Consider the following 22,381-nt stretch of genomic DNA (forward strand, 5'->3'; position numbering starts at 1 on the left):
TGCCGGCATCACAGATTTTGTTAATTTTGGACCAAAAATCCAAACTTACAAAATTCTCAATAAATCTCAAACTGTTGCTTGTTTACCCATCCCACACAGATAAAATGTGTTCAGTAGTCCTTTCTGTATCATTTGAAACCATAAATCACCCAAAATTTGTTGACCCCAAATCTGAAAATGTTGTGATGCCGGCATCACAGATTTTTTTTATTTTGGACCAAAAATCCAAACTTACAAAATTCTCCATAAATCTCAAACTGTTGCTCGTTTACCCATCCTACACAGATAAAATGTGTTCAGTAGTCCTTTCTGTATCATTTGAAACCATAAAATCACCCAAAATTTGTTGACCCGAAATCTGAAAATTTTGTGATGCCGGCATCACAGATTTTTAAAATTTTGGACCAAAAATCCAAACTTACAAAATTCTCCATGAATCTCAAACTTTTGCTCGTTTACCCATCCCACACAGATAAAATGTGTTCAGTAGTCCTTTCTGTATCATTTGAAACCATAAAATCACCCAAAATTTGTTGACCCGAAATCTGAAAATTTTGTGATGCCGGCATCACAGATTTTTTTAATTTTGGACCAAAAATCCAAACTTACAAAATTCTCCATGAATCTCAAACTTTTGCTCGTTTACCCATCCCACACAGATAAAATGTGTTCAGTAGTCCTTTCTGTATCATTTGAAACCATAAAATCACCCAAAATTTGTTGACCCGAAATCTGAAAATTTTGTGATGCCGGCATCACAGATTTTTTTAATTTTGGACCAAAAATCCAAACTTACAAATTTCTCCATAAATCTCAAACTGTTGCTCGTTTACCCATCCCACACAGATAAAATGTGTTCAGTAGTCCTTTCTGTATCATTTGAAACCATAAAATCACCCAAAATTTGTTGACCCGAAATCTGAACATTTTGTGATGCCGGCGTCACAGATTTTTTTAATTTTAGACCAAAAATCCAAACTTACAAAATTCTCCATGAATCTCAAACTTTTGCTTGTTTACCCATCCCACACAGATAAAATGTGTTCAGTAGTCCTTTCTGTATCATTTGAAACCATAAAATCACCCATAATTTCTTGACCCGAAATCTGAAAATTTTGTGATGCCGGCATCACAGACTTTTTTAATTTTGGACCAAAAATCCAATCTTACAAAATTCTCAATTAATCTGATACTTTTGCTCGTTTGCCCATCCCACACAGATAAAATGTGTTCAGTAGTCCTTTCTGTATCATTTAAATCCATAAAATCACCCAAAATTTGTTGACCCGAAATCTGAAAATTTGGTGATGCCGGCATCACAGATTTTTTTAATTTTGGACCATAAATCCAAACTTACAAAATTCTCAATAAATCTCAAACTGTTGCTCATTTACCCATCCCACACAGATAAAATGTGTTCAGTAGTCCTTTCTGTATCATTTGAAACCATAAAATCACCCAAAATTTGTTGACCCGAAATCTGAAAATTTTGTGATGCCGGCATCACAGATTTTATTTAATTTTGGACTAAAAATCCAAACTTACAAAATTCTCCATGAATCTCAAGCTTTTGCTCGTTTACCCATCCCACACAGATAAAAGGTGTTCAGTAGTCCTTTCTGTATCATTTGAAACCATAAAATCACCCAAAATTTGTTGACCCGAAATCTGAAAATTTTGTGATGCCGGCATCACAGATTTTTTTAATTTTGGACCAAAAACCCAAACTTACAAAATTCTAAATAAATCTCAAACTTTTGCTCGTTTACCCATCCCACACCGATAAAATGTGTTCAGTAGTCCTTTCTGTATCATTTGAAACCATAAAATCACCCAAAATTTTTTGACCCGAAATCTGAAAATTTTGTGATGCCGGCATCACAGATTTTCTTAATTTTGGACTAAAAATCCAAACTTACAAAATTCTCCATAAATCTCAAACTGTTGCTCGTTTACCCATCCCACACAGATAAAATGTGTTCAGTAGTCCTTTCTGTATCATTTGAAACCATAAAATCACCCAAAATTTGTTGACCCGAAATCTGAAAAGTTTGTGATGCCGGCATCACAGATTTTTTTAATTTTGGACCAAAAATCCAAACTTACAAAATTCTCCATAAATCTCAAACTGTAGCTCGTTTACCCATCCCACACAGATAAAATGTGTTCAGTAGTCCTTTCTGTATCATTTGAAACCATAAAATCACCCAAAATTTGTTGACCCGAAATCTGCAAAGTTTGTGATGCCGGCATCACAGATTTTTAAAATTTTGGACCAAAAATCCAAACTTACAAAATTCTCAATAAATCTCAAACTTTTGCTTGTTTACCCATCCCACACAGATAAAATGTGTTCAGTAGTCCTTTCTGTATCATTTGAAACCATAAAATCACCCAAAATTTGTTGACCCGAAATCTGAAAATTTTGTGATGCCGGCATCACAGATTTTTTTAATTTTGGACCCAAAATCCAAACTTACAAAATTCTCAATAAATCTCAAACTGTAGCTCGTTTACCCATCCCACACAGATAAAATGTGTTCAGTAGTCCTTTCTGTATCATTTGAAACCATAAATCACCCAAAATTTGTTGATCCGAAATCTGAAAATTTTGTGATGCCGGCATCACAGATTTTTTTTATTTTGGACCAAAAATCCAAACTTACAAAATTCTCCATAAATCTCAAACTGTTGCTCGTTTACCCATCCTACACAGATAAAATGTGTTCAGTAGTCCTTTCTGTATCATTTGAAACCATAAAATCACCCAAAATTTGTTGACCCGAAATCTGAAAATTTTGTGATGCCGGCATCACAGATTTTTAAAATTTTGGACCAAAAATCCAAACTTACAAAATTCTCCATGAATCTCAAACTTTTGCTCGTTTACCCATCCCACACAGATAAAATGTGTTCAGTAGTCCTTTCTGTATCATTTGAAACCATAAAATCACCCAAAATTTGTTGACCCGAAATCTGAAAATTTTGTGATGCCGGCATCACAGATTTTTTTAATTTTGGACCAAAAATCCAAACTTACAAAATTCTCCATGAATCTCAAACTTTTGCTCGTTTACCCATCCCACACAGATAAAATGTGTTCAGTAGTCCTTTCTGTATCATTTGAAACCATAAATCACCCAAAATTTGTTGACCCCAAATCTGAAAATGTTGTGATGCCGGCATCACAGATTTTTTTAATTTTGGACCAAAAATCCAAACTTACAAATTTCTCCATAAATCTCATACTTTTGCTCGTTTACCCATCCCACACAGATAAAATGTGTTCAGTAGTCCTTTCTGTATCATTTGAAACCATAAAATCACCCAAAATTTGTTGACCAGAAATCTGAAAATTTTGTGATGCCGGCATCACAGATTTTTTTAATTTTGGACCAAAAATCCAAACTTACAAAATTCTCCATGAATCTCAAACTTTTGCTCGTTTACCCATCCCACACAGATAAAATGTGTTCAGTAGTCCTTTCTGTATCATTTGAAACCATAAAATCACCCAAAATTTGTTGACCCGAAATCTGAAAATTTTGTGATGCCGGCATCACAGATTTTTTTAGTTTTGGACCAAAAATCCAAACTTACAAATTTCTCAATAAATCTCAAACTGTTGCTCGTTTACCCATCCCACACAGACAAATTGTGTTCAGTAGTCCTTTCTGTATCATTTGAAACCATAAAATCACCCAAAATTTGTTGACCCGAAATCTGAAAATTTTGTGATGCCGGCATCACAGAATTTTTCAATTTTGGACCAAAAATCCAAACTTACAAAATTCTCAATAAATCTCAAACTGTTGCTCGTTTACCCATCCCACACAGATAAAATGTGTTCAGTAGTCCTTTCTGTATCATTTAAATCCATAAAATCACCCAAAATTTGTTGACCCGAAATCTGAAAATTTGGTGATGCCGGCATCACAGATTTTTTTAATTTTGGACCATAAATCCAAACTTACAAAATTCTCAATAAATCTCAAACTGTTGCTCATTTACCCATCCCACACAGATAAAATGTGTTCAGTAGTCCTTTCTGTATCATTTGAAACCATAAAATCACCCAAAATTTGTTGACCCGAAATCTGAAAATTTTGTGATGCCGGCATCACAGATTTTATTTAATTTTGGACTAAAAATCCAAACTTACAAAATTCTCCATGAATCTCAAGCTTTTGCTTGTTTACCCATCCCACACAGATAAAAGGTGTTCAGTAGTCCTTTCTGTATCATTTGAAACCATAAAATCACCCAAAATTTGTTGACCCGAAATCTGAAAATTTTGTGATGCCGGCATCACAGATTTTTTTAATTTTGGACCAAAAACCCAAACTTACAAAATTCTAAATAAATCTCAAACTTTTGCTCGTTTACCCATCCCACACAGATAAAATGTGTTCAGTAGTCCTTTCTGTATCATTTGAAACCATAAAATCACCCAAAATTTTTTGACCCGAAATCTGAAAATTTTGTGATGCCGGCATCACAGATTTTCTTAATTTTGGACTAAAAATCCAAACTTACAAAATTCTCCATAAATCTCAAACTGTTGCTCGTTTACCCATCCCACACAGATAAAATGTGTTCAGTAGTCCTTTCTGTATCATTTGAAACCATAAAATCACCCAAAATTTGTTGACCCGAAATCTGAAAAGTTTGTGATGCCGGCATCACAGATTTTTTTAATTTTGGACCAAAAATCCAAACTTACAAAATTCTCCATAAATCTCAAATTGTAGCTCGTTTACCCATCCCACACAGATAAAATGTGTTCAGTAGTCCTTTCTGTATCATTTGAAACCATAAAATCACCCAAAATTTGTTGACCCGAAATCTGCAAAGTTTGTGATGCCGGCATCACAGATTTTTAAAATTTTGGACCAAAAATCCAAACTTACAAAATTCTCAATAAATCTCAAACTTTTGCTTGTTTACCCATCCCACACAGATAAAATGTGTTCAGTAGTCCTTTCTGTATCATTTGAAACCATAAAATCACCCAAAATTTGTTGACCCGAAATCTGAAAATTTTGTGATGCCGGCATCACAGATTTTTTTAATTTTGGACCCAAAATCCAAACTTACAAAATTCTCAATAAATCTCAAACTGTAGCTCGTTTACCCATCCCACACAGATAAAATGTGTTCAGTAGTCCTTTCTGTATCATTTGAAACCATAAATCACCCAAAATTTGTTGATCCGAAATCTGAAAATTTTGTGATGCCGGCATCACAGATTTTTTTTATTTTGGACCAAAAATCCAAACTTACAAAATTCTCCATAAATCTCAAACTGTTGCTCGTTTACCCATCCTACACAGATAAAATGTGTTCAGTAGTCCTTTCTGTATCATTTGAAACCATAAAATCACCCAAAATTTGTTGACCCGAAATCTGAAAATTTTGTGATGCCGGCATCACAGATTTTTAAAATTTTGGACCAAAAATCCAAACTTACAAAATTCTCCATGAATCTCAAACTTTTGCTCGTTTACCCATCCCACACAGATAAAATGTGTTCAGTAGTCCTTTCTGTATCATTTGAAACCATAAAATCACCCAAAATTTGTTGACCCGAAATCTGAAAATTTTGTGATGCCGGCATCACAGATTTTTTTAATTTTGGACCAAAAATCCAAACTTACAAAATTCTCCATAAATCTCATACTTTTGCTCGTTTACCCATCCCACACAGATAAAATGTGTTCAGTAGTCCTTTCTGTATCATTTGAAACCATAAAATCACCCAAAATTTGTTGACCAGAAATCTGAAAATTTTGTGATGCCGGCATCACAGATTTTTTTAATTTTGGACCAAAAATCCAAACTTACAAAATTCTCCATGAATCTCAAACTTTTGCTCGTTTACCCATCCCACACAGATAAAATGTGTTCAGTAGTCCTTTCTGTATCATTTGAAACCATAAAATCACCCAAAATTTGTTGACCCGAAATCTGAAAATTTTGTGATGCCGGCATCACAGATTTTTTTAGTTTTGGACCAAAAATCCAAACTTACAAAATTCTCCATGAATCTCAAACTTTTGCTCGTTTACCCATCCCACACAGATAAAATGTGTTCAGTAGTCCTTTCTGTATCATTTGAAACCATAAAATCACCCAAAATTTGTTGACCCGAAATCTGAAAATTTTGTGATGCCGGCATCACAGATTTTTTTAATTTTGGACCAAAAATCCAAACTTACAAAATTCTCCATGAATCTCAAACTTTTGCTCGTTTACCCATCCCACACAGATAAAATGTGTTCAGTAGTCCTTTCTGTATCATTTGAAACCATAAAATCACCCAAAATTTGTTGACCCGAAATCTGAAAATTTTGTGATGCCAGCATCACAGATTTTTTTAATTTTGGACCAAAAATCCAAACTTACAAATTTCTCCATAAATCTCATACTTTTGCTCGTTTACCCATCCCACACAGATAAAATGTGTTCAGTAGTCCTTTCTGTATCATTTGAAACCATAAAATCACCCAAAATTTGTTGACCAGAAATCTGAAAATTTTGTGATGCCGGCATCACAGATTTTTTTAATTTTGGACCAAAAATCCAAACTTACAAAATTCTCCATGAATCTCAAACTTTTGCTCGTTTACCCATCCCACACAGATAAAATGTGTTCAGTAGTCCTTTCTGTATCATTTGAAACCATAAAATCACCCAAAATTTGTTGACCCGACATCTGAAAATTTTGTGATGCCGGCATCACAGATTTTTTTAGTTTTGGACCAAAAATCCAAACTTACAAATTTCTCAATAAATCTCAAACTGTTGCTCGTTTACCCATCCCACACAGATAAAATGTGTTCAGTAGTCCTTTCTGTATCATTTGAAACCATAAAATCACCCAAAATTTGTTGACCCGAAATCTGAAAATTTTGTGATGCCGGCATCACAGATTTTTTTAAAATTTTGGACCAAAAATCCAAACTTACAAAATTCTCAATAAATCTCAAACTTTTGCTTGTTTACCCATCCCACACAGATAAAATGTGTTCAGTAGTCCTTTCTGTATCATTTGAAACCATAAAATCACCCAAAATTTGTTGACCCGAAATCTGAAAATTTTGTGATGCCGGCATCACAGATTTTTTTAATTTTGGACCAAAAATCCAAACTTACAAAATTCTCAATAAATCTCAAACTGTTGCTTGTTTACCCATCCCACACAGATAAAATGTGTTCAGTAGTCCTTTCTGTATCATTTGAAACCATAAATCACCCAAAATTTGTTGACCCCAAATCTGAAAATGTTGTGATGCCGGCATCACAGATTTTTTTAATTTTGGACCAAAAATCCAAACTTACAAAATTCTCCATGAATCTCAAACTTTTGCTCGTTTACCCATCCCACACAGATAAAATGTGTTCAGTAGTCCTTTCTGTATCATTTGAAACCATAAAATCACCCAAAATTTGTTGACCAGAAATCTGAAAATTTTGTGATGCCGGCATCACAGATTTTTTTAATTTTGGACCAAAAATCCAAACTTACAAAATTCTCCATGAATCTCAAACTTTTGCTCGTTTACCCATCCCACACAGATAAAATGTGTTCAGTAGTCCTTTCTGTATCATTTGAAACCATAAAATCACCCAAAATTTGTTGACCCGAAATCTGAAAATTTTGTGATGCCGGCATCACAGATTTTTTTAGTTTTGGACCAAAAATCCAAACTTACAAATTTCTCAATAAATCTCAAACTGTTGCTCGTTTACCCATCCCACACAGACAAATTGTGTTCAGTAGTCCTTTCTGTATTATTTGAAACCATAAAATCACCCAAAATTTGTTGACCCGAAATCTGAAAATTTTGTGATGCCGGCATCACAGATTTTTTTAATTTTGGACCAAAAATCCAAACTTACAAAATTCTCAATAAATCTCAAACTGTTGCTCGTTTACCCATCCCACACAGATAAAATGTGTTCAGTAGTCCTTTCTGTATCATTTGAAACCATAAAATCACCCAAAATTTGTTGACCCGAAATCTGAAAATTTTGTGATGCCGGCATCACAGATTTTTTTAATTTTGGACCAAAAATCCAAACTTACAAAATTCTCAATAAATCTCAAACTGTTGCTCATTTACCCATCCCACACAGATAAAATGTGTTCAGTAGTCCTTTCTGTATCATTTGAAACCATAAAATCACCCAAAATTTGTTGACCCGAAATCTGAAAATTTTGTGATGCCGGCATCACAGATTTTTTTAAATTTTGGACTAAAAATCCAAACTTACAAAATTCTCCATGAATCTCAAACTTTTGCTCGTTTACCCATCCCACATAGATAAAAGGTGTTCAGTAGTCCTTTCTGTATCATTTGAAACCATAAAATCACCCAACATTTGTTGACCCGAAATCTGAAAATTTTGTGATGCCGGCATCACAGATTTTTTTAATTTTGGACCAAAACCCCAAACTTACAAAATTCTTAATAAATCTCAAACTTTTGCTCGTTTACCCATCTCACACAGATAAAATGTGTTCAGTAGTCCTTTCTGTATCATTTGAAACAATAAAATCACTCAAAATTTTTTGACCCGAAATCTGAAAATTTTGTGATGCCGGCATCACAGATTTTCTTAATTTTGGACTAAAAATCCAAACTTACAAAATTCTCCATAAATCTCAAACTGTTGCTCGTTTACCCATCCCACACAGATAAAATGTGTTCAGTAGTCCTTTCTGTATCATTTGAAACCATAAAATCACCCAAAATTTGTTGACCCGAAATCTGAAAATTTTGTGATGCTGGCATCACAGATTTTTTTAATTTTGGACCAAAAATCCAAACTTACAAAATTCTCCATAAATCTCAAACTGTAGCTCGTTTACCCATCCCACACAGATAAAATGTGTTCAGTAGTCCTTTCTGTATCATTTGAAACCATAAAATCATCCAAAATTTGTTGACCCGAAATCTGAAAATTTTGTGATGCCGGCATCACAGATTTTTTTAATTTTGGACCAAAAATCCAAACTTACAAAATTCTCAATAAATCTCAAACTTTTGCTTGTTTACCCATCCCACACAGATAAAATCTGTTCAGTAGTCCTTTCTGTATCATTTGAAACCATAAAATCACCCAAAATTTGTTGACCCGAAATCTGAAAATTTTGTGATGCCGGCATCACAGATTTTTTTAATTTTGGACCAAAAATCCAAACTTACAAAATTCTCAATAAAACTCAAACTGTTGCTCGTTTACCCATCCCACACAGATAAAATGTGTTCAGTAGTCCTTTCTGTATCATTTGAAACCATAAAATCACCCAAAATTTGTTGACCCAAAATCTGAAAATTTTGTGATGCCGGCATCACAGATTTTTTTAATTTTGGACCAAAAATCCAAACTTACAAAATTCTCAATAAATCTCATACTTTTGCTCGTTTACACATCCCACATAGATAAAATGTGTTCAGTAGTCCTTTCTGTACCATTTGAAACCATAAAATCACCCAAAATTTGTTGACCCGAAATCTGAAAATTTTGTGATGCCGGCATCACAGATTTTTTTAATTTTGGACCAAAAATCCAAACTTACAAAATTCTCCATAAATTTCAAACTGTTGCTTGTTTACCCATCCCACACAGATAAAATGTGTTCAGTAGTCCTTTCTGTATCATTTGAAACCATAAAATCACCCAAAATTTGTTGACCCGAAATCTGAAAATTTTGTGATGCCGGCATCACAGATTTTTTTAATATTGGACCAAAAATCCAAACTTACAAAATTCTCAATAAATCTCAAACTGTTGCTCGTTTACCCATCCCACACAGATAAAAGGTGTTCAGTAGTCCTTTCTGTATCATTTGAAACCATAAAATCACCCAAAATTTGTTGACCCAAAATTTGAAAATTTTGTGATGCCGGCATCACAGATTTTTTTAATTTTGGACCAAAAATCCAAACTTACAAAATTCTCAATAAATCTCATACTTTTGCTCGTTTACACATCCCACATAGATAAAATGTGTTCAGTAGTCCTTTCTGTATCATTTGAAACCATAAAATCACCCAAAATTTGTTGACCCGAAATCTGTAAATTTTGTGATGCCGGCATCAAAGATTTTTTTAATTTTGGACCAAAAATCCAAACTTACAAAATTCTCCATAAATTTCAAACTGTTGCTCGTTTACCCATCCCACACAGATAAAATGTGTTCAGTAGTCCTTTCTGTATCATTTGAAACCATAAAATCACCCAAATCTTGATGACCCGAAATCTGAAAATTTGATGATGCTGGCATCACAGATTTTTTAAAATTTTGGACCAAAAATCCAAACTTAGAAAATTCTCAATAAATCTCAAACTAATGCTCGTTTACCCATCCCACACAGATAAAATGTGTTCCTTAGTCCTTTCTGTATCACTTGAAACAGTTAAATCACCCAATATTTGTTGTTCCGAAATCTGCAAATTTTGTGATGCCGGCATCACAGATTTTTTTCATTTTGGACCAAAAATCCAAACTTACAAAATTCTCGAAAAAATCTCAAACGATTGCTCGTTTACCCATCCCACACAGATAAATTGTGTTCAGTAGTCCTTTCTGTATCATTTGAAACCATAAAATCACACAAAATCTGAAAATTTTGTGATGCCGGCATCACAGATTTTTTTGATTTTGGACCAAAAACCCAAACTTACAAAATTCTCAATAAATCTCAATCTTTTGCTTGTTTACCCATCCCACACTGATAAATTGTGTTCAGTAGTCCTTTCTGTATCATTTGAGACTATAAATCCTGACTGATAAAATGTCTGCAGTAGTCTGTTCTGTATCATTGGGAACCATGAAATCACCGGAAATTTGTTGACCCCAAATCTGAAATTTTGACCATACCGGTGCCAGATGCAATTGTATTCGCCATGCAATACTGTCTGCTTCTGATACATGCAATTGCACATGCAATCGTGTACGGGGCTATGCAAAAACCTTCTGGCGGACATGTACGTTTATGCAGCATGAGTATTTCCCATGTCATTCATCACATGCTCTTACATACAGCTTGTAAAAAAAATGGCGAATTTTTTTCATTTCTGACCAAAATCAAAACTCCCAAATTCCTCAATAAATTTAAATCGTTTTGGTTGTATACCCAGTCTCGACTGATAAATGTCTTCAGTAGTCTGTTCTGTATCATTGGGAACCTAAAATCATCTGAAACTTGTTGACCTCAAATCATGGACGATTTTTTTTTCATTTCGGACCAAAAATCCTTACTCACAAATTTCTCAATAAATCTGAATTTTTTGGTTGCATGCCCAGTCTCGACTGATACATATAACATGTCTTCAGTAGTACGTTCTGTTTCATTGGGAAACATAAATCTTTGGAAATTTGTTGATCCCGAACGAGAATTTTTGACCATACTGGCATTGTCGATTTTTTCATTTCGGACCAAAAATCCAAACTCACAAATTTCTTTAAAAAATCTGAATATTTTTGTTGTATACCCAGTCTCGACTGATAATATGTCTTCAGTAGTCTGTTCTGTATCTTTCGGAACCATGAAATCATCAGAAATTTGTTGACCCCAAATCTTAATATTTGACCATACCGGTGACAGATGCAATTGTGTTCGCCATGCAATACTGTCCGCTCTAGATACTTTTGTACATGCAATCTTTTCCGGGGCTATGCAAAAACCTTCCGGCGGATATGTACATGACTGTACTATGTATGTGCACCCGTAAGCGAGCGTGCATGCACTGAACCTACGTATATGCAGCATGAATATTCACGTATTTTAAAAACGCCTCTTTTTTCAAGAGGCGCTGCGTTCTTAAAAAGTAGCCCTGTCCAGCTTTGATCCCTGTTTGCAGTGTGAAACGGTCGCACAATATCCGGATTGGAAGTCACACAAGTAACCAAAAAGCTGATTTCCTATAGAGCTAGTGTAAAAGCTAGTGTATATCCGTGTTGAAATTTTACCACCAACCCTATCTGGATAAGGTTCGACACGGATTGAAGGTCGATAGTGTGAAAAGGCCTAATGTCTAATTATGTTATAAACATATTGTTACTTAATTACAAATATAACTTTCCTGTAGGTTATTTTTAGTGTAGGCCTATATTCTAATTATGTTGTGATAATAATAATCATACTTTTGAACTTCTAGGACACTATGGATCATTTTTGTGTTATCAAAATGATTAAAGGTAAACTAGATTTAACTTTTTGTTTCTTCTCATGACAGACGCTTTACAGCAACTTATTGGGTGAGGAACGTACTTTTGTGTATGGAACATCATTGTACCTAACAGCCTCTGCAAGTGCTGAGTTCTTTGCTGACATTGCACTGTCAATGATGGAAGCAGTCAAGGTGCGCATTCAAACAATGCCAGGATTCGCAAATACATTAAGGGAGGGTGCACCAAAGCTTTGGGCAATGGAAGGTATTAGAGGGTAGGTCATTTGCAATTTTATAATATTTTTTTTTGTATTGGACCAGGGCCAAATCTCATAAAGCTTTTTAGCAGAAAATACTGCCTAACCAGTTTCTTTGCTAAGCAATAGTTATGGGTGGCACCAGTGGAACCAACCTAAACATCATAAAATATTGGCTGGTAACCTGTTTTTGCTTAGCATTCTTTTCTTGTGCTTAGCTGGTTTTTGTGCTTTATGAAATTGGACAATGGTCATACCATTCCAGGCCCATAGGCAAGAAGACTTGATTTATTTTGTTTAGTTCGGTACATTGTTTACTACCTCGTTTTTTTTTACTTTTTGGTGTATATAGTTTATTTCAAAACTTCTATGCGAGTATATAGAACATTTCTAAACCTTTCTCCCATAGATTTTACTAAGGTCTTCCTTCACTCTGGTTGAGGCAAATCCCATACACAATGATGAAGTTTGCTTGCTTTGAGAGATCTGTAGAGTTCTTGTACAATGAAGTCCCGAAGCCGCGCTCTGAATGCACCAAATCAGAACAGCTTGTGGTCACCTTCTTAGTCGCTTACATTGGTAAGTGATTTTTTTTTCTTTTTTCGTTATCCTGAAATTTTCATTCACACATGTTGTACTAGCTGACAACTCTTAACTTATATAAAATTGTGCAGAGAACAGTCCTTATTCAAACAGGGTGGGACAAATCAACCAAAAGTTTGAGTTGCCTGCATGTTTTTATTTTCACCAGCTATTGGCTGTGTATTGCACAGAGTCCGCAATCCTGCACCACACTTTGCTCTTACTCAAACTCAGTAGCAACATACTTAATTGTTTATTCTCTTCCTCAGCTGGTGTATTCTGTGCCGTTGTTTCTCATCCTGCTGACACTGTTGTATCCAAGTTGAACCAAGACTCTGGAAGCACAGCAGTTGAGGCTGCTCGTAAGCTTGGCATGGCAGGTAAGTCAAGGTTTAATAGATTGTTTAATTTGCATCAGGGAGAGGGAATATTTAGTTTGGTTAACCCATATACACAGGTGTGTGTCTAAAGCACTGTATACTCGCTTGGTACTTTCCGGAGTTCTGTGAAAAAAACACACAACCTTTGCAATTCTAGAGTGCTCGGTGTCATACCAACTATACCACCGAGATAAATTAGAATGCTTTTATATACACGGCCGAATATCAGCACTGTATGAATCAACTTCTGTGCACAAGCAGCGTTGTTGTATTTAATGGTAACTCGGAAGATAGTTTGCAATCAAGTAGGCCTAACCATACCTAATTGTATGTGGGTTTTTTTGCGGGGGGGGGGGGGGGAAGGGTGGCGCAAGATGCATTTTACTCTCAGTATCAGGTACTTTCTACAAAGTACGACATGGTTGTGGACCTTGGTTTTTATTGCATTATTGTACCTCACACACTTCCTTGGATCCGCTCTTGGGATGGTATTACAGTTTAGTTATCATGTAATGGGTGACTTTCTGTTGAGCCATTCAGCAACACTCTTAATGTTGTGTTCAATGGGAGTGCTTGAGTCATTGGTGTGTAAGAGTAGAATACCTCCGCTATGAGTAAAATAGTACATCTTGTGATGACCTCTTTATGGCTCGACGTTCGCCACCCATCTGCATCAACATGTTCTTTGTTGATGTTAGATTCAAGTGAAAGTGTCAAGGCATTTGTCAACTTTGTACACATGGTGTCATGCTTGTGATGGGGACATTTGTTTTTTTCAATTTGTGTTTTAACTATACATTTTGTGGGAGGGAGTGTTTATTCTGTCAGATTGTTTCATGGTTTTATAAATAAAATGTAGCAAGGGGTTTCATAAGCCATTTTGAGATATGGTGGACACACTACTATAAGCACTGTATGGTTTGTGTAAATCTGTCTGTATACACCCTAACCACACAGTGTACTCCTATAGTGGCCACCATATCTCAAAAAGGCTAATTGTGGCACTGGGCTTTTTACTTTTCATTCATGATGGGATTCATTTGAAAAACCTCACATGTACTGTCTCAGTTAGTATCCAAACTTGTATTAATAATCCAGATGTTAATAATTCAATTAATCCAGTCTCTACTTGATCTCTGTTCTTGTCCTTTTAGGTTTGTGGAAGGGTCTGGTCCCACGTACCTTCATGATTGGTACCCTGACTGCTCTACAATGGTTCATCTATGACTCGGCTAAGGTGTACTTCCGTCTGCCCCGCCCACCACCACCAGAGATGCCATAGAGCAGTTGGCTGCCAAATAGGTCAATTAAGAAATGTGCATAAACCCAATTATATTTTGTCTTGGTTTGTGGGTTTTTAATACTGAACTTCTCATGAATACATCATTTAAAATGAAAACCTAAGACTTGAAGACTGGTTGTTTAAAAAAAAAGGTTGTTGGTTCTCCCACGCATGATGAAAACAAATTAACAATTGAGGTCAATAAAGACAGCTTTTCTATTCTGTTATTAGTTCAGACACACATTTGAAAAAATGATTTGTCATGGATCAGATGCACTGGACCCTAAAGGCCCGGTCACACAGGCCCCGATAACAAGAACAAAAACGATAACGATAAAATTGCACGCCCTCGATTGGTTGAATGAGCGTGGGCGTATTCTGCGTGGAGCAATTCGACCAATCGCGAGCGTGCATTTTTATCGTTCTCGTTTTCGTTCTCGTTATCGGGGCCTGTGTGACCGGGCCTTTAGTCCAACGGGAATATTCTTTTCACTGTTGATCCTTTGAGTGAGTTTGAACTGTCATCTGTCGAGAAAAAAACAAATCCTTTCCTTTATTTTTCCAACTGTGATGCTGTGTTGTCTTAATGAGATGCAGTCAATTCTTAGAGTATGTTTGTTTTGGAAGGAAGTTGTGTTCTTCTAAACCTTTGAACTTATTTATTAATGTTAGAACAGCTCATTATACCTTTGGTATTGAATTCATCTTAACAAACACCATTTTGCAGGTATGGTTTTGAAACATTGGAAACACATGTTGGGACAATCAGCAACCTTCTACTCCACTGAACTAGATACATCATGTGCTTAAGGGTTAGGAGAAGTGGATAAGGAATTTACCCGTGTCAATTAAAGACAGTAGACACTATTGGTAATTGTCAAAGACTAGCCTTCACAGTTGGTGTATCTCAACATATGCATTAAATAATAAACCTATGTAAATTCATCAAAGTTGCGAGATAATAATGAAAGAAGAAAACACCCTTGTTCCATTACTTGTCATCAAGAAAGGTTTTATGCTAATAATTATTTTTAGTAATTACCAATAGTGTCCACTGCCTTTAATGTCATTGAGGAGAAGAGCAATATCACTTTCATTAGCTCTTATGTAGAAACCAAAACTTTGAGTTGAATACTGGAAATAAACGGATTTGCAACATCGATTTGCAGTTGGAGGGTGATCCGTTAATCACAATAGAAGTAAACATGAACATGGATTTAGTAAAGCAGTGATGTCAAATGGAAATTGTCTGTGAAATGAACTGGATGTTAAAAGATAGTATTTTTTTAACAATAATAATTGCAGTGTTGTCATTTATTGAGATTTTAATGTAATATTTATGATAGACATTAAATTGCACAATATGACTGTGTGAAGGTTCTAGCTATTCAATCAACATATATTTTTGATAAGAAGTGTGAATCGGTGAATTGACATTTTCATGTGTTTTGTAGCAGAGAAAAATAATAAATGAAACTTATAACAACGGTTATCAAAATCAGGTGTTGCTTGTCGGGATTTGAGTTTGTATTAACGTGGTTTTACTCCCAATGACCCTGTTCTAGCCCGTTGTTCTGGCCCGTTCTGGCCCGTTGTAATTCAGTGCCTGAAGGCACTGGACGCTATTGGTAATTACTCAATTAAAAATTAATTGTTAACATCAAATCTTACTTGGCTGTTGATAGTATAAATCATTGTGACGGCTCTTTCTGAAGTAGCAAGGTTTTTCAGAAAGGCAATTTCTAAAGCCTTTTATATTATATTAAGGCATCTGAAGCACACAAATTTTTGCACAAATTTTGTTTCGTCCTTTTGTTCTCAGGTTTGTTATTTTATGCATATCTATTCTTGGGAATCACCGAGTAAGAATACTGGACTTTGACAATAACCAAAGATGTCCATCTTTAACCCTGGAATATACAGTATATACTTAAGCATTTATACCAAGAACAAGCCACCATGGTGGTGGGGTTTACCTTCCTATGACAGTATCAAGTATTGTTTTCTTCTACAACCGTACCATTAAATTATTTAAACTGATATGAAATGAATATTATTCTCAGTCGCAACTTGGTGCTGTTCATTGGCTGTTGTACACCATATACATGTAAATATCCCTCCTTGCCCGTGTTAGATGCAATTGTGTCCGCCATGCAATACTGCCATGCATATGCAATAATGTCCTCCGGATAGTATTGCATAGAGGACATAATTGCATGTGACACCGGTCTCCCTTTGTCACTGGACACAAACAACAGGCATGCAACTGTTACCACCAAAAATAGGGAAATTACACAATTTCAATGATTTTGTATAATAGTTTTGGTAAAACCGCGACTGTGAAAAAGTTGCATGCCTGTGTTAATCAAAATAATTAGTAGCAGAAAACTTACTTTGTGTTACAAGCAATGGAGAGCTGTTAGTATAAAACATTGTGAGAAATGGCGCCCTCTGGGGTGTTGTAGTTTTTGAGAAATGCAGTAATTTAAAACTGCACCTGAAGATGCTGTTAACCCAAAAGGTTCCACTGCTGCTCACATTTTAAAGGCTTATGTTTTATTCTATTCTTTTTGCCTCTTGTTTGCCTATGAATGCACCATAATGCAAAATTTTCCCGGGCCCTTGGGCGGGCCCGGACCCAAGGCCGTAAAAGGCTTAGCGTTCAGCTTTATAGCAGGCTCCATCTCTAATAGATGTGCCACATCCACCAACCTTCCCCCCCCCTAAAATTTCTTGTCTTGATCCACCCTTGAGGATGCTGGTGATGATAGGGATGATGCGCTGTTTGAGCATTATAATGCAAAAACAATATGGATATTACAAAGCTATAATTGAGTTGTTTTTATAGGTACAAGATAGCAAAAATAGATAAATCATAGCTTGAACTAGGCATTGAATTCCAACATCTGAGAGGGGGTGGGGGCACATCACCCCTCAGACTCCCTAGATTGCACCAGAGAGCATCTGCGACCTAAATAGTTTCCCGGGTAAAGCGGGCCCTGGACCCCACGCCGTAATGTCCCCCCATCTTTCAAGACGGATTGACGCCCCTGTATGTATGTGTCTGTCCTTACATGAAACGTGTAGGTCCTAATTACAATGGATCCCAACAACAGAACAAAGGACCCCACAAGGCAATCTCAGAAACAATTGATCACACAAGGAAGTTCTAAGGGAACAATAAGTGAACAATGCACAGGACCCCAAATATTTGGAATCAATTTCATAAAGCTGCGTAGCAGGAAATGCTGCCGAATGCTTGGTCACATAAGACTAGTTCTTACCCCCGCCCCCCTCCCCCCAAAAAAGCAACCCCCTCCCCGATCAATAACTTGATTGTCACACACCTGGCAAGTGAGGGCGCTCAAGTAGTGAAATTAAAGTCAATGAAATTTTGCTAATTTCTGATGGTGAATCTGTTATTTTATTCGAACGAATACTGAAATTTAAGCCATAACCTATACATTTTTATTTGGTAATATGAACAATTTATAGCTTTAAATGATTGGAAAGTAAACAAACACTGGAGAATTAATTAAGAAATTGTTTGAAAATGAGCCACAAACACCAAGGCAAAGTGCGAGGTACACGTTTTGCATTGTGTCATAAAATACACTGTTGAAAACAAAACCAGAATTTGAACAATATTTATACCCTTCGTTTTGAGAAAACAAAAGTTTGTTTTTTAGTTCAAAATCTGTAGACTGTTTTACTGGTTCACTAATTTCTACCTCCCCGCTAATTTGAATAACTCGCCCCCAGGGATTACTCCCCATTGAAAAGCACTACGACAGCGGCAATTTTGATGTACAGAAAACAAAACCCCTCCGTATTGTAAAACAAATGAATAAAAGCATAATAATTAAACAATATGGATTGTGGAATTTAGGGGATGTTCTCTTTTCAGGGACTATTCAACTTCTAGTCTCATCTCCTGGTCCCAGCTGGGCCCAACCACCGTAGAGGAAAAATAAAAAATGAAAACCTTTGAGTTTCATTTTGAAGTTGCGGCAAACCACAGATAATAACTTTTACATTTCTACCTCCATGGTAAGGCCGTCCTATCACGGAGAAATAATTTATTCCTCCATGGTCCTGTATAATTCGGACACGGGTATACAATTTCAATCCGGGGTCCACCCAAAAACACAAAAGCCATTCACAATTGATATGCAGATTCGGTCTTGGAAACCAATCAGCAACCGGGCGCTGTGTACAGATTAGAAATCAGCGACAAAATGGCCGGGGTCCTTCAAGATTGAACGACAACACTGCCCTGCGACGACCATCTCCATTTGCCTAGGACTGCCACTTTTGAAGGGTTTGACTTTAGATTTTTGTAACTACCCATGTCGGGGAATTAGTAGCTCAAAACCTCTTTATACTGAATGTTGTAAGATAGATCGAGAAACTTCAAGGGGACATTTCAAGGCAAGTCCAGAACTCTCTTGGTAGAGTTCCGGACTTGCCGTGCAAGTTGCATACAGTAACTATGGCGTTTAGCTAAACAATGGAGTCGGCCCGGACAAGAGCACCGTAGAGCAAAAATTTTTACTTTTCGCGACTTCGACACTTTTTACTAGTTCAAAGAGTCCTTTTCATACATTCTTTTAATCTTTCTGAACATTCAAGGACCGATGTAATTTTACTTATTAAAGAGTGGCAGTCGGAAATAGTTGGGCAAAGTCTGATTGACACCAGTATGATTAATGACAGTTGCCATGGTTGCCGTTGCCGTTTTATCAAGACTGCAGTTTACGGCAGAATGAGGATATGACACCATCATTCTCCATTGTCTCACATCATAATGTATCCTTTTTGAAAATTAATTTTGACATACCTGCTTACTATTGATGAAGTTTATGAAGATGTATAATTAAACTGTTCTTTTGGTAATACAGTTATATTTTTATTTTATATTAAAGCAAACACTATTTTAAGGTTTGGGATTTGATTCCAACCCACGCAATATCACGTGGATTTTATCACCGTGATGATGTTCATCATTATGATGTTTTAGGCGAGGAGTGTCATTTGTGTGTTGATGTATTTTTTTGTTATGGTCTCTATGTTATAAGTTATTTAAAACATGTTTTCTCAACACACATTACAACCAAAATACATGAACTAGTACAGTGATGCTTTACAGGCCCTCTACTTGAACCTGTTTTCATTACAATGAATACATCTTGCCATCTAGAGTAGAAAAGACACCACCCAGTTACTATTTTTCTTGCCTGGCAAAAAGTTATTTATATCAGTTTATCATCAATGAATCAACTAAGCTACAACCAAAATTATAAATACAGTTGTTTGGAGAATTGGAACAATGGAATAAACTTCCTTATGAAACAGGAGTGCACAATACAAGTAATTGAAATACTGTTCACGAAAATTAATAGAAGAAAACAAAAGCAAAGAAAGAAACAGGAACTTGGAGGAATTCATTCTGTTATGAAAATTTGTCCACTTCAACATACAGACTTAGAGCATAATTAAGGGCGATATTGGTAATTTCCAAAAACTAGTTGTTTTATAAGGCAAATAACTTGATTAAAGTTATTAATTTTAATGTTATTGTTGATCAAGCAACTCACAAGATCAACACTGATTGTTATATTAATTTTTCAAAACTCTTGTAGTTGTATAATGAGGCAAATAACTTGATTAAAGTTATTATCAAACAACTCATAAAATCAAAACTATTTTTTTTTTTTACTCAATGGGCAGTTGCAAATCTATAAATATTTGTGGAAGTACACTGTAACATATAGAAACAAAATTGTTGGGTTGGTATTAATGCTGAAAATAACCACACCATGGTAAGCCTTGCTGGAGGTGTCTGGCTCTTTCAAACAGCTGGGATCCAGTTTTCAATGTGGAAACTCTGCCTAGTGGCTTACTTGTGTCTTTTAAAAATTGTGAATGTACAATAGTTTGCTTACCCTGGTTTGAATTTGTAATTAGAATTAGACACCAGAATCATTCCTAATGCATGTCTGTCATTTAAAGCTTGGGGAAGTTATACATGTACATAGTTTGCTGTGCACCCTGGATCAAAACAGAATTGAACTTCAGAAACCCTATACCTAGTGGAAGTACACAGCTTGCTGGTTTAAATTTTTAAGCAGAGTCATGAAACTTTGAAGTATACATGTATAATCAGTGGTATCCTTGTCGTCGTCTAGCCTGTTTCACTCCACTGCAGGAGATGGGCCCAGGCCTTTCTCTTCCAAATCTCTCCTCAGTCCCACTTTTGCATTGAAGTCACTAAAAATGATTGTGTAAGTTGTTTTGTCGGCTCAAAGTGCTTGGTCTGCTTCGTCATAGATCGATTCTGTTTCTTCATTGTTATGGCTTGTGGTTGGAGCATAGACCTGAATTATTTTCATTGTAGCTTTCTTGTTGATGTGGAGCTTACACATTGCTATTCTGTCTGAGTATCCTTTAAACTTCACGACATTGCATTCTATCGCGTTCTATTGTGTTCTATTGCGTTCTACTCCATTTTAGCTTCTTTTGGTGGCTGCTGAAGTAAACTCTCGAAGTGGTTTAATGATTAAAGTTATTATCATCAATTCATTAGATCAAAACTATTTGTTTAAGTCATTTTTCGAAACTGATATATAGTATTCAAGGGAAGTTGTTGACCATTACCATATTTACACCATTTAAGTCACCCTGGTTTGAATTTGTAAGCAGAATTAGACACCAGAACCATTCGTAGCGCATATCTGTCATTTAAAGCTTGGGGAAGTTATACATGTACAGAGTTTGCTGAGCACCCTGGATTTTAATTTAATAATGTGGCAGGTGTGAACCAACACAAATTCTCGGGGATTAATGGAGGGTTTATTTTACCTTGACAAGGATTACGGTCAGCAGTACCCATTTTGTAGACATCTTTCCCTTGTCGGCCCTTGATTGATCGTCTTAGGCGCTTCCTGGCCTCTATCTCTTTTATTGCCGCTTCTTCCCCTACCAATGCTCTTTTGTTAAGCTCTTGGGATTGCCTTGGCGACTGTCCAAGCTATTTCACAGCTATTTCTTTTGCATTGAATATTAAGGCACATCACATCACATCACATCACAACCTGTCAGGTCAGGTGCATCTGCTAACGGTAACCTGTAGCCCGTTACAACCTGTCACAGAGTAGGGGGAAGGGGTTGGTTGGGGGCTTCATCAAAACATAGGATAGGTATAGTGCATGTAAAACCTTGCTTGGTGGTCTAGGCAGAAAGACAATATGTAGTTGCGATAACCTAACCCTCCTCCCTTCGGCCGTCAGGAGGAGGGTTACGCTATCGCAACTATAGAACATAAAGGCAAATGTTGTGGGTGTGATTTCTCACCCAAACAATACCTTTTGGATTTTGTCACTGCACATAAAAGAACTCGGAACACCGAATATGGAAAAATAGGTATGAACACGAAAGGTTTCCATTGTCCCACACCCTCTTTATTTTTGCGTTCCTCCTCTAGCGAAATACTCTTCTGTCCGGCGTTGGTTCGACTGACCCGGCACATGTTATAGTGGGGTTTCCATTGCCCAAATGCCCTCTTTATTTTGGCGTTGCCTCCTTCCCTTCCATTCAGCTATGGTTGGATCCTGGGATCCTCCTCTACTTAAAATACTCTTCTGTCCAGTGTGGTCCGTCCGACCCGACACAGGTGAAGTGGTGTTTCCATTGCCTAA

The 22,381-nt window shown here is 36.2% G+C and overlaps 1 non-coding gene and 1 pseudogene across 1 annotated transcript; both read left to right on the forward strand.

Annotated features, from left to right (window-relative positions):
• The window catches only part of LOC139934769 (uncharacterized), a 39,212-nt pseudogene extending 24,528 nt beyond the window's left edge, over nucleotides 1-14,684 (forward strand).
• Nucleotides 13,860-14,044, forward strand: LOC139935498 (small nucleolar RNA SNORA53). Its single transcript, XR_011785834.1, has one exon. It is a non-coding gene; the product is annotated as a small nucleolar RNA SNORA53 (small nucleolar RNA).
• Nucleotides 14,685-22,381: the final 7,697 nt, after the last annotated feature.

The sequence above is a fragment of the Asterias amurensis genome, chromosome 3, assembly GCF_032118995.1.
Source record: "Asterias amurensis chromosome 3, ASM3211899v1".
NCBI lineage: Eukaryota > Metazoa > Echinodermata > Asteroidea > Forcipulatida > Asteriidae > Asterias > Asterias amurensis.